We start from the raw sequence: 13,982 nt of genomic DNA, 5'->3' as shown, positions 1-13,982 counted from the left end.
CATTTACCTTCCCGCCACAGTGGTACCTATTTATCTACTTGCACTGGCGTGCTTTTGAACTGCTAGCCTGGCAGGAGCTGGGGCAGAGCAACGGGAGCTCACCCTGTCACAGGGATTCGAACTGCCGACCTTCCAATCAGCAAGCTCAAGAGGCTCAATGGTTTAGACCACAGCGTCACCTGTGTCCCGGCCACTGCGATAATAGGATGCTGGACAAGGAGGTCTTAACCAGCAGGTCTATGTTATTAACCCTTCATTCTTCTTCCAACAACAGTCAGCCAGAAACCTATAGATATTCAAAATCAGGCACTAAACAAGCAATGGTATTTCTCTGTTGTATGACTCCGGTATCTAGTTTATATATATATTTAATATCTATCAGGTGTTGAGAAGTGGAGGTACTACCACAACAAAATGTTGCAGTGTGGAGTGGTCCTGTTCAGGGTTCCAGCTAGTCAGTCATGGCCACTTTCAGGATAACACATACCATGCCTCCTGCTTTCCACCCAACTCAGCCTTGTGTGGCCATTCAGTTCTTCTTTGCCTGTTTCGGTTTGTGAAGGTTTTTCCCATTAGGTTTTCGTTTCCTAAGTATATATTTTGGTAGTTCTGAAAGCTTTGGGTTTCCCTCAAGCTTTCTGACACCACTACAGTCCAGCTAGGTGAGTTCCACTGTTAGAAAGAATGATAGATCATTTTGTTCTGGTAATTTCATCCCAACAAAAAATGGATCTAAGTTATATAGGTTTTAAGTACCCAGAGTTTTCTTTTCGAAAATGAAAAATAGCCTGGGACAAAACAACAACAACAACAACTGAGAAATCTGTTGATTTTTGTCACTTGGGTTCTCCTTGTTCTAACCCATGTTAAAGTGTTGGAATAATAATAATAAAAATGTCCCTGGATTTTTCAAACGAAACCTGAACCAGGGAAACAAACCTAAATACTCTTCTTCTGGTGCAAAACAAGTGGGTAAAATTATATCCCTGGTTCACTTTTCATTGCAGAATTTAAACAGAAGTCTTCATTGTCACCTGCACTGCAGGTTTTGGACATTTTACATTGGAATTTTAGCTTGGAGTAGAAAAAAAACAACCCTTTCCAACCTGCTAATGTGGCAGAACAGGGTCCTCCTATTATTTGTACTGTAGATCTAGAGAGGAAGGTGGCACTTTTAAATGATCAGTTGGCTGAAATAATACTGTTTATATATTAATGGCCTTTCTTGCATGCTGCATGTTTGGAGAGCTAGTGAGTCAAAGTAATCAAATGAGTCAAAGTACATTTGAGGTAATGGATTTCCTTTGAATTTTAAGAAAGGTGTCTACTCTTATCTGTGATTAACTGAGATACCATGCACCACCATATATGTCGTGCAAACAGCCACCACCCAGCAGAAACTCTAATACAGGGGAAATGAAAAGAAACGCAGTACACAATAGAATTATGAAATACAAATATTTAAAACAATTTTTTTATTTTTATTTTAAAATTACAGCAGTAGCAATGTGCAAAAGCAGTCAAAAGCAGCATAAAACAAGTTATTGATGTGATGCCTGTCATCAATGTCTTTAAAGACCATCTGAAAACAGGAAGAAATGGAACCTGAGAGGTCTGACCTAGGAGCATGTTCCATAGTTGTGGTGTCACCACTAAGAAGGCCCTGTCCTTAGTGCCATATTTTCAATGGAGATAAACCAGAGAAGAAGATACTCCTCCTTCTGGCAACACTCTCCCTCTTTAGGCGTGTATTCTAGAAGTGCCTGCCTATTCACTTTCAGGGGTGGTGGTGGTGGACGTCAGGCTATTTTAAAGAGTACCAGCATCTATTTCTTTTTAAACGATGATTCAATTCGTTAGCCTCTGAACAGCAAGGCTATGGTTCTTTGGGGTTTACCAAAATGTACATTTTGTGACTGGTGCTAACAACCGACTTGGGTTGAGTGAACACATGTGGATCATAGTGATGGTGGACCTACCTGCTCTCTTATTTCTAACTTGTACCAAAAAAAAAAACCCTCCTACAAATTTTGCTCTTGTGTGTAAAGACCCTTAAATTATGGCAGGGAGCTGAAATGTATAACCATCCTGCAGTATGATTATTCCATGGGTCTGCAAACTAAGGCCCGGGGGCTGGATCCGGCCCAGTTGGCTTCTGGATCTGGCCCACGGACGGTCCGGGAATTGCCGCGTGGATCGCCAGTGCGCACGTTTGGCGGCTCCTCCTCCTGGCTTCTCCCCACCCTGCCTAGAGCCGAGAGGAAGGGGGCTGGGCTTTGCTGGTGCCAGCAGCAGCAACATGATCGCTCAAGCGGCCGCCATTTTAAGCAGGCTCAATTCGGGCTTTGTTGCTGCCAGCCCCTCTCTGGAGCCCTTTCGTGCGTGCCTCTCATCGTCCCGCTGCTGCCAGCCTCTGCCGCTCACAAGACACAGCTAAGCAGTCACCGGGGCTTGTCCTGTGCTGTGAAGAAGGGAAGGGAGAGTCGGGGGGTAGCTTACCTGAGTAGAATGTGTCCTTTTATGTAAAATCCATCTCTGGGTTATTTGTGGGGCCTACCTGGTGCTCTTGTGTGCTGTGTCCTTTTATTTAAAATGCATCTCTGGGTTATTTGTGGGGCCTGCCTGGTGCTCTTGCATGCTGTGTCCTTTTATTTAAAATTCAGTGTGCATAGGAATTCGTTCCTTCCCCCCTCCAAAAAAAATATAGTCTAGCCCCCCCCCACAAGGTCTGAGGGACAGTGGACTGGCCCCCTGCTGAAAAAGTTTACCAACCCTTGGATTATTCTATTATTTATCAATATCTACTGTAATTCATCTCCTTCCTATTCATCACAAATAAGACAATTTTCTCGACACCAGTACCAATTCATAGTTCACCCTCAACTTTTAAATGTTTGAATCCAAGTCTGAGTCATTCCTTCATTAAAAATGTAATGAAAGTAATCCCCCCCCCATTCATCCTTAGCTTCAAAATGAGATAACACTCTGACTGATGCGTTTCATATGCCTGCCTCCCGCAAAATCTAATGTGATGTTTATTCCTTGCCAGAAAGACAGATGATCGTCTAGGGGTTTGCCTTGCTCTCAGATGCTTTCTCTCTGCATACACAGAAGAAATAGCAGGCAGGAGCGCTTAAAGTTCCTAATAGGAACCATGCATCACTGAAATTAAATTGAACGTGTCACTGGGGGGGGGGGGAATCACATAGACGTTTTCTCTCTTCCTACACTATCCCTTCCTATAGATTCCACTCCTATGGATTCCACCCATAGAGTCCACTCTCTGGAGGCTAAATGCAGGGATAGGAAAATGTGCCGCTTTTTGCACTCTGTAATCTCCTCCACCTATAAACCCCCAAATCCTGAGCTTTCAAACAAAACCATTCCAATTTCCAATTGCTTCTCTCTCTCTTTCTCTCTGTGTGTAATGATTCTCATTCCATCTGTTTGTAATGGAATGTTTTTTAGTATACTCTCAAAGTGCAGCAGTGACCTCTGTTGATAACAGGTTGTAATGAACTCCAAAACCCACAGGTGGGCAATACCTGTGGACCAACCAATTTGATAGGTTTATAAATTGATTGGGCAATGACCTCTTTGCTCTGCATCAATTTTGTGGAAATTATGAACACTATATATTACCATTTAGATGTGCGGAGAAAACTTAGCAAATCCTAATTTACAGCTTAGTGGGACAGTTTCAGGGGTCAACAAATGTTTTCAGCAGGGGGCCGGTCCACTGTCCCTCAGACCTTGTAGGGGGCCAGACATTTTTTTTTGGGGGGGGAGAACAAATAACCCAGCAATGCATTTTAAATAAATGGACACATTCTACTCATGTAAAAACATGCTGATTCCCGGACCGTCCACAGGCCAGATTTAGAAGGTGATTGGGCCTCTGACTTGTTGACCTGCAAGATCATCAGACAAAATGAAACCTCCATAAGGCTTCATGGAGATTTCAGGAGATACATTCCAGAGGTTAAGTTGGCATCAGTAGTTACCTAAACATGCAGCGTCATTCCTTTCGATTTCTTTTAATTAATATGTAGTATTCTTGAATTACATTAGAGTCAATAAATTTATCGTCTCAGCAATTGCATCCTGCAAGAATTACTGTGGTCAGAAGAAGAAGAAGAGGAGGAGGAGGAGGAGGAGGAGGAGGAGGAGGAGGAGGAGGAGGAGGGGGAGGAGGAGGAGTTTGGATTTGATATCCCGCTTTGTCACTACCCGAAGGAGTCTCAAAGCGGCTAACTATCTCCTTTCCCCTCCTCCCCCACAACAGACTCCCTGTGAGTTGGGTGGGGCTGAGAGACTTCAGAGAAGTGTGACTAGCCCAAGGTCACCCAGCAGCTGCATGTGGAGGAGCGGGGACGCGAACCCGGTTCCCCAGATTATGAGTCTACCGCTCTTAACCACTACACCACACTGGCTCTCTTCTCCCCCCCCCCCCCCCGCAACTAATCCCCGCATGACAGTGTCTGAGAAGAAAATGCCTGATTGCAATGGGTGTTCTGGGATGAGAACTACAGCTAACCTCTTCTTACCTCCTATAAATCCACAAGGTGAGATTTCTGGAATACTCTCTCTGTATGTGTATGTGTGTGTGTGTGTGTGTACCCAGGTGGCGCTATGGGTTAAACCACTGAGCCTAGGGCTTGCTGATCAGAAGGTCGGCGGTTCGAATCCCTGTGATGGGGTGAGCTCCCATTGCTTGGTCCCAGCTCCTGCCAACCTAGCAGTTTGAAAGCACGTCAAAATGCAAGTAGATAAATAGGAACCGCTACAGCGGGAAGGCAAACGGCGTTTCCATGTGCTGCTCTGGTTCGCCAGAAGCGGCTTTGTCATGCTGGCCACATGACCTGGAAGCTGTACACTGGCTCCCTCGGCCAATAATGAGAGATGAGCGCGCAACCCCAGAGTCGGTCACAACTGGACCTAATGGTCAGGGTCCTATATGGACTCTCCCCGTACACATGCACTTAACTCTGACATTTACTGGCTGAAGGAACATTGAGGGTGTGACTATAACCATGGGACTTTTTTCAATTCAGGCACAACCCACTGTTAGTGTGGGAATTAAAACCTTACTCTCTCTCTAATAGCAGCAACGTGTGACCGAAGGTGCCCACAATCAGCCTCAAACCCACTCTTACAAATGTCAGATCAATCAGTGATTATGCCACTTTAAATGGCAAGCGTGGAAAGACCCAGAGCTTTTGAAGACCTGAGCTTTCCTGCCTCAGGCCTGCATGCACAAAAGTGATTGTGCAGCCTGCAGCCATCGTCAGCAATATGATGAACCACCTGTTTTTACTGCTTGTCTTGAATTGCCTAAACAGCATGGGGTAAGTTGTCAAGCAGCCAGCAGGTCTGCTGGAGGGCACACTCAGCTTGGAGAGATTACGAGCTGTGCAGACCATTTCTGCTTATTCCACCTTATAAAAGGTAAAGGGGCCCCTGACCATCAGGTCCAGTCGTGTCCGATTCTGGGGTTGCGGCGCTCATCTCGCTCTATAGGCCAAGGGAGCTGGTGTTTGTCCGCAGACAGCTTCTGGGTCATGTGGGCAGCATGACAAAGCTGCTTCTGGCGAACCAGAGCAGCACACGGAAATGCTGTTTACCTTCCTGCCGGAGCGATCCCTATTTATCTACTTGCACTTTGATGTGCTTTCGAACTGCTAGGTGGGCAGGAGCTGGGACCGAGGAAGGGGAGCTCACCCCGTTGCAGGGATTCGAACCGCCGACCTTCTGATCAGCAAGCCCTAGGCTCTGTGGTTTAACCCACAGCACCACCTGGGTCCCTTCTAGTCGGGCACTTAGAAGTAAAGTGAATTCAGCCTCAGTAAGCCATCAGTGAGTATACTTTGTTTCGTTACTTACAGAGGGCTATGCTGAATGTGCTCACAAAGCCTGCTTTAGTCTTTAAAGCCACCTTGCTCTCTAAAAGCTATTGCTGAAAAGATTCACCTGAAAAGCTAAATTCATAGGCAGTGTGTCACTTCGAAACTACAAACTCTTGGGATTAATGAGCATGTGAGGCAGAAACTTTCACTAAGGCTTTACTGCTTGGGGGTGATTTCAAGCTTGCTGTTTTGCATGTACATTTTGTGATCTGTTTTGAGCAGGTTGTATTTTGCCTTATCACTGAGTGATCAGTCACTTTCGGAAAAGATGGCTGAAATGAAGTGCAGGCCATGGGGCAGTGTATGTTTCATTAAGATAAAGGATGTAAATTTAGAGGTGAGACCTTTTCTGATTTCTCTGTGAAGCAGTTTTCATTACAACTGGAGTAGAGAATTCTACTTAATACATGATATGAACACTGCATTGGAAATACACAAATGTAAGTCATGAACAAAGAGAAACAAGCCTTTACTTCCAAATATGACACTTTCCCAACTAATGAAGGCAGGCAAGATTTTGTTCAAGATTTTTGCCCATGGGAACCCAGTTTACCCCTCGCCCAGCTGCCTTTGACACATGGTACAGTAGAGATCTCACCTTAAAAGGGAGCTTTATCATTCGTCCAACAAGAGTCCCTTGTCCCTTGTTTATATCTGTAGTGCAAAACAGGAAGTCCAGAAGTTCCCACAGAAGAAAATATGAGATGTCATGTGTTTCATTTGTGGACTTGACTGCCAGGACTCATCCCCCCTTATCTGAGCACAAATTCCCCCCTTATCTGAGCACAAATGTGGCTGGTTTGCAGGGATAAAAAAATGTGGGAAGGTACATATCTGTTTTACAAAAAATTCATCAGGCAGAGGTATTGTGATCAATGATAAAGAAGGGAAGGAAAGAATTATGAATACCCATTCAACCAGACCACCAACATTGTTGTTGTTGTTGTTAGCAAATGCATGACAGTAGAATGAATAGTCATATCAAGCTTGTGGTAACATTACATAATGCTAGATATCTCTTGAAAGAACTTGATGCACTTCCAAATGGGCAGCTTAGCCATACTTTGGATCAAAATGCAAATCCTTTAATTGGTTATAGGCATCAAAATTCAAAGCTGTTTCTACTTGGGAACAGATTTGTGCCTCATCCCATCATATTCCTATGACATCCAGCTTCTGGAGATCCTGCTTATTCACATAAATGGGTTAAATAGAAAAATATTCGTTTCATAGCATAAAAATGGCTACTGGACTGTGAGGGAACTGCAGAAGTATAGAATTACAGCTCTATGCCGCCTTACTGTATTTTTATGAAAGCACAGCCTATAAATATTTCAATAAATCAGTTTTGCTTTGTTATTTATAGAGGCTTATCATTTTATGTTTTTTAATAATGATCTTTTATGGTAAACCCAATCATGGGCTGAATAGGTTTCAAAAACAGCCATTACTTTTGCACAATCACAATATGTCCTTGACATGTTTTTCACATAGATGTACCTCCTAAGAAAGATAAGGTTTCGCCAAAACAAGTGGTCTCATTTCTTTAAAAAAGGATGTGAGGAATATACAGTTATTTGAAGTTGTAAGGTTGTCTTTACATATATTATCACACTGCTCTCTCCCCCACACACAACTATTGCCCTACTATTTCCTTCAGTATTGCTTTCCCCACTTAAAATAATATTCTACTTGCAACAATATTGATCTAAGGGACTGAAGACTGTTGTAATTTCTGGAAAGCAATCACATCTTTCTGGTCCATTTTATGAACTTTTCTTTTTTCTTTTTTGCAGAATTCAGGGCAATTGAATAAATAATGCATATGCTTAGGCCTCACCCTTGCTAGGAAGCAAACACACAGAATAATCAGCTGTGCATTTGCTCCTAAAGACAAAGGACTCAGAATGGAGTGGCACAATCTCCAAGATCACTTCTGTCCTCCAGTTATATCCATGAACAATGTATTCTATCGTACTGCGAACCCTACTCAAGATTAATTCCACGACTGACGTAGACAAATAAGATTGTGTAATGAGATATGCTCAGTCCAAGATTTCTTGTTTAACCAATTGGATTGTTTCAATACAGGAGATACAATGTTCCCCAGAAGAAATGAATCTGTTCCAGCTGCTACAAATTCAACAAGGTGACGTTACCCGTTACAGATCTGTCCTGCTTCAGTATAAGCTGTCCACAGAGACCATGTTAAAAAAACACACCTTTGAAATCAAATGAGGCAGTGTTCTACAATGGTTAGGGTCCATGGGCATAGCCAAGGGGATCAGGGGAGGGGAAGCTGACCCCCTAAATCAATCAAAACCAATACAAATCAGAGGATCTGCCCCCCCAAAAAACAAAGTCTGCCCCCTCTAACACAAATCCTAGCTACGCCCATGTTAAGGTCCCACTCTGCAGCCGGGGGAACTCAGCTTCAAATCCCAACTGCTGAACCTTAATACTTCCTGGTCCCTTTGCCCTTTTGGTGCATATCAAAGAACCACCACAGAAGTATCATTTTTAGGGTTCCTTTAGGGTTCCTTCCTTCCTAAGGAGCCATAGCAATAGTTCAACAGGCCTTGAATTGGATTAAATGTGTTGTGTGGACATGCTCGGAATCAAGCAAGCCTTGATTTTTCAGTGCCACATTCACTTGTTAAGTATTGTTTAACCAAAGTAAGATGGTCTATGCATCTTGCTACGATGGCACATCAGTTCCATCTGTGGGCAGCTGCTGAGTGTAAATGCCACTTGGGGGCAATTCTCTTTCTTGTTTAATTCTGCACTGGATTGCAGCCTAGCTCAAATATATTTAGTACATGTAACAAAAGCCTGCAAGAAGTCTACTACTGCGTATTAAACATTGTGGCCAACAATCCTCTTAAACTGACATGTTTGCATAGGATTGAACTGGTTTGTGTAAAGAATGGTAAATATTGTTAATGTTACTGCTGATACTTTTCTTCTTTCCTAGGGGAGTAAATTATTTGTAACACTGGCTGCATGCATGGCTGCCTGAGGTCAAGTTGACAACCCTCCCCATTCCATGTACAGAAGCTGACTGCATGGAGAGCTGAATCTTACTCCGATACTGGTGACAGGATTGCATGCTGCGCTTACCTGGAACATCATGCTAGTTTAGGGAGCTTGGACCAAGCTGGTGCGGCACATTCTTCCAACAGAGAGAGTTGGTTGAATACTTCAGATGCCCACAGCCACAGGGAAGCTGCTACTGCCCCTCAGGACCTGTGGCCCAAGTTAACCATCTCACTCTGCCTTTTGTACCTATAGTGGAAAATATCTCAGTACCTGCATTTTCCTGCTTTCCAGAAGGAAAGGCAGGTTGGGATGGCCAATCTCAACCAGGAAAATGGCATAAGGGAAAGGAGCGGTGTCCAAACCAGAGGGCCAGGTTAGGCCCCCGAAACGGACTTTGGACATGCCTGTAAGCAGTCCCTTTCTTTCCGCAGTTGGACCACTCAATAGTGCAGCCTCCTGAGCCGGCTTTTCGTTTAAAATGAAACAGGGGAAAGATAAACGCAACTGCTTCCCTAATGCAGTTTCAGTCTCGGAAATCTCCAGAGTGGGTTTTAAATATTTATGAAAATTATGCTCACATTTGGAAAATGCCCTATTGTGCCCCAATGTGATTTTGAATGCATCCTTTACATCAGGGGTGGCCAACTCCCAAGAGACTGCGATCTACTCACAGAGTTAAAAACTGGCAGTGATCTACCCCCTTTTGGGGGGTTCAGGTGAAAGTTGTTGAGCTTTTTTTTAGGAAGGAGGAAGGCCCATTTTGGGGGGCTTGGGTCAAAGTTGTTGAGTTTTTTCAGGGAGGAGGTAAAATATAGAGCTTTTTTTAGGGGAGCCACAGTTGTTCCAGCTTCATTGGGGGGAGCCAAAGATCTACCAGTGATCTACTGCAGATGTCCTGTGATCTACTGGTAGATCATGATCTACCTGTTGGACATGCCTGCTTTACATAGTGTATATAGAAACCCAAAGTCGTGTTTCTTAAACCAAACGAAAATAAAAACATTTTTTTATGCTACATTGTCTGATGTTGATTTTAGAGTCCAATCGATTGTTGTGCTGCAATTTGGCGTTTGCTTTTCCATTTTGAAATAACCTTTGTTTAAATATTAAGCAGGTACTTCTGTATGAGCCTAAAAGGTTATTAAACGTGGTCGAGATGCCTGTGCCTTCTCTAATTTGGCTCTACATTGTCACATTATCTGTGATCGCCTTTTACCACACATCAGTGTTCCAAATGGGGAACATCCAACAAGTCCATTAATAAAACACATTAGTGCCCCAAAGGGGAAAGAATGATGAATTCCTAGTTATTTCTGTGGCTAAGAAAATACATTGTGGCAATAGCCAGAACTTCAAACACACCCACACTTCTTGGGCGTGAGGTTTTCTATTCATTCAGTGGAATGTTGCTACAGTTCTCGAATCCACATAGAATCTCCATGCCTAGGAGGCTTACCTTCTACAACAAGGGTCAACAAACTTTTTCAGCAGGGGGCTGGTCCACTGTCCCTCAGACCTTGGGGGGGCAGACTATATTTTGAGGGGTGTGTGTGAATTCTTATGCCCCACAAATAACTCAGAGATGCATTTTAAATAAAAGCACACATTCTACTCATGTAAAAACACGCTGATTCCCAGACCGTCCATGGGCCAGATTTAGAAGGTGATTGGACCAGATCTGGCCCCCGGGTCTTAGTTTGCCTACCCAAGTTCTACAAGGGTGTGGACTGATGCTCATGAGACAATTGTCATGAGAACAAGTACCGAGGGCGAGGCAAGTGACTGTTTCAAATGGAGAGGGAGAGTTTTATTTATTTATGTGCCTTCATTAATGTCATGCTGTCACACATGGTCATTTAATCATTGATTATGAGTTGGGTTTTAACTGGAATTTCTTGTTCCCTTCTTTTGAGTGTTCAAATCACACATTATCTTGTTACAATTCTTAGAACAACTCTGAAGGGCAGGACACTGTTATACCCATTTCAAAGATGTGGAGCTGGGTGTTAGAATAAGAGCTTTCCTTAATACCACCCAGCAAATTCACTGTTAAAACCTGGGGCTTCCTGATTTGTCTCACAGCCCATTCAGCAGCTCTTATTATATTATTTGCCACAAAGAGTTAATTGGCCACAGAAACAACATGATAGCCTGTCTGTGTACAAAGTTTATGGGATAGCCTAATATTATTCCATAAGTGGCAACTCCATACCACTTTTTCTAAAAGATCAAAATAAATAAAAAGCCATGAATAATCGAGTGCCATGATAGAAAAAGACCTGATTCCACAGGACTGTTCCAGTGCTTCCAATTAATCAGAGTAATCCAGCCTCAATTATCCAGGTTATGAGAAGCTTGGCCTCCTAGTATCTAATTTTGCACTGACACAAAACTATAGGCACCTAGTCATGGATATTATTGGAAGCAGAATTCTATTTATTCACAGAACCCTGGGGTTGGCAGCATCCAAGACGGAAACACTAATATGATCGTAAGTGCAAACAAGTACAAAGCTCTCAAGGGAATCAGTGACATGTCCTTTCCAAGGACTTTTGAAATATTAAGCTTGAGATATATGTGTGCATGCATGCTGCTGAGTGAGAGATCCATAGCTCAGTCGTAAAGCCCATGATTTTCATGCAAAGCACCCCATGTTCAATTTCCACCATCTCAAAGTATAGGGCTGGGAAAGAGTCCCTGACTGACATCCTGGGCAGCCATTGCCAACCATTCTGGGCTGGAGCCTGGATGGACCAGTGTTCTGGCTCTACAAGGCAGCGTCCTATATTCCCGAACATGTGACCTTCTAGCTGTTGCTGGACTACAACTCCCATCATCCCTGACCACTGACCATGCTCCCTGATGGGCTGATGGGAGCTGGAGTTCAACAACACCTGGCAAAGTGCAGCTTCCCCACACCCTACAGAGGGGCTAGCCTTCTTATTCTGTTGCAGCAAGAATAGCCACAGTTATTTACACTTACAGTGAGGGGGGGAGTATTTGATCCCCTGCTAAATTTGGCAGTTTGCCCTCTGACTTCGAAGAAATGACCAGTCCATAATTTTAATGGTAGGTTTATTGTAGCTGTGAGAGACAGAATAACAACAGGAAAACCCCTAGAAACCCAGGAGACAAAAGTCAGAGATTGATGTCCATTCTAATGAGTGAAATACGTATTTGATCCCTTTGCAAAAGACGACTTAGTACTTGGTGGCAAAACCCTTGGTGGCAGTTACAGAGGTCAGACATTTCTTGTAGGTGGCCAACAGGTTTGCACACATCTCCCGGCGTATAAGACGACTGGGCATATAAGATGACCCCCAACTTTTCCAGTTAAAATATTGTATAGAGTTTGGGATATACTCGCCATATAAGAAATACGACCCGGCGCATAAGACGACCCCCGACTTTTCAGAAGGTTTTCCTGGGTTAAAAAGTAGTCTTGTACGCAGGAATATACAGTATTTTGTCCCACTGCTCTTTGCAGATCCTCTCCAAGTCAGTAAGATTTTGAGGCTGATGTGTAGCTACTTGAACCTTCAGCTGCCTCCACAGCTGAACTTTCCCCCCTCACTGTATAGTGGCACAAGCTTTGGTAGGCTGTCACTCACTTCATAGAATCATAGAATTGTAGAGTTGGAAGGGACCCCAAGCATCATCTAGTCCAACCCCTGCAATGCAGGAATGTCAGCTAAAGTATTTATGCCATCCAACCTCTTCTTAAAAACCTCCCCGGAAGCAGAGCTTGCAATCTCCTGAGGGAGTCCGTTCCACTGTTGAACAGCTCTTGCTGTCAGAAAGTTCTTCTAAATGTTCAGTCAGAATCTCCTTTCTTGTAACTTGAAGCCATTGTCTCGGGTCCTAGCCTGTGGAGCAGGAGAAAACAAGCTTCCATGTGACGACCCTTGAGATATTTGAAGATGGCTATCATCTCTCTTCTCAGTCTCCACTTTTCCAAGCTAAACATACCCAGCTCCTTCAACTGTTCCTCATAAGGTTTGGTTTCCAGACCCTTGATCATCTTGGTTGCCCTCCTCTGCATATGTCCCAGCTTGTGTCCTTCTTAAATATGTTCTTCTTAAATTGTGGCCCAGAATTGGACACAGTATTCCAGGTGGGGTCTGACCAAGACATAATGGAGTGGTACTATGACTTCCCTTGATCTGGACACTAAACTTCCGTTAATGTAGTCTAGAATAGCATTAGCTTTTTTGCTGCTGCATCACACTGTTGACTGGTAGGACGCAAGTGGCACTGTGGTCTAAACCACTGAAACTCTTGGGCTTGCCGATCAGATGGTTACAGGCAGTTCGAATCCCTGCAACGGGATGAGCTCCCGTTGCTCTGTCCCAGCACCTGCCAACCTAGCAGTTGGAAAGCATGCCAGTGTGAGTAGATAAATAGGTACCGCTGTGACAGGAAGGTAAACGGTGTTTCCTTGCGCTCTGGTTTCTGTCACAGTGTCCTGTTGCACCAGAAACGGTTTAGTCATGCTAGCCACATGACCTGGAAAAGCTGTCTGTGGACGAACGCCGGCTCCCTTGGCCCAAATCGAGATGAGCACTGCACCCCATAGTCGCCTTGGACTGGACTTAACCGTCCAGGGGTTCTTTACCTTTACCTTTTGCATCACGTAAGCACGAAGGTTTCTCTTCAAATGTCACAGATCTGCATGCTTTTATTGGCACAAAGCTGCCAACATTTAATGGGCAAGGCTGAGGAACGCACCAGAGGGACTGTCCCAGCCTAATAGGCGCCAGCTTCCAGGTAAGCTTAGCTCCAGGAAATCAAGATGTGGAGTCTGCCATGTGGCCTCGCGCGGGCTTTCCTCGCTATCGTGCCTGCTCCTCACACCTCGGGTGCTTTGCCTGCCTCCCCAGGAAACGGCAACTGAGGGAGGGGGTGACGTGCCAGGCGCTCCATTCCTCCTTCGCCCCAGAGATTTGGCGCGCGCCGGGAAAGCAACAGCAGCAGTCGCCGGTGTGTTTCCGACCGGCTGGGCGGGCGCGTGTCTATTTGCAGCCCTGCCTGCCTTGT

General features: G+C 44.4%; 1 long non-coding RNA gene across 1 annotated transcript; it reads left to right on the top strand.

Annotated features, from left to right (window-relative positions):
- The first annotated feature begins 4,890 nt into the window (after positions 1-4,890).
- Positions 4,891-10,463, top strand: LOC148685879 (uncharacterized). The gene is made up of 3 exons (XR_015949492.1): positions 4,891-5,856; positions 7,998-8,055; positions 8,881-10,463. It is a non-coding gene; the product is annotated as an uncharacterized LOC148685879 (long non-coding RNA).
- The last annotated feature ends 3,519 nt before the right edge of the window (positions 10,464-13,982 follow it).

This window comes from Zootoca vivipara, chromosome 4, assembly GCF_965207765.1.
Source record: "Zootoca vivipara chromosome 4, rZooViv2.hap1.1, whole genome shotgun sequence".
Taxonomy (NCBI): domain Eukaryota; kingdom Metazoa; phylum Chordata; class Lepidosauria; order Squamata; family Lacertidae; genus Zootoca; species Zootoca vivipara.
Note: the sequence above shows the minus strand (reverse complement) of the source record. Positions and strands in the feature narration are given on the sequence as shown.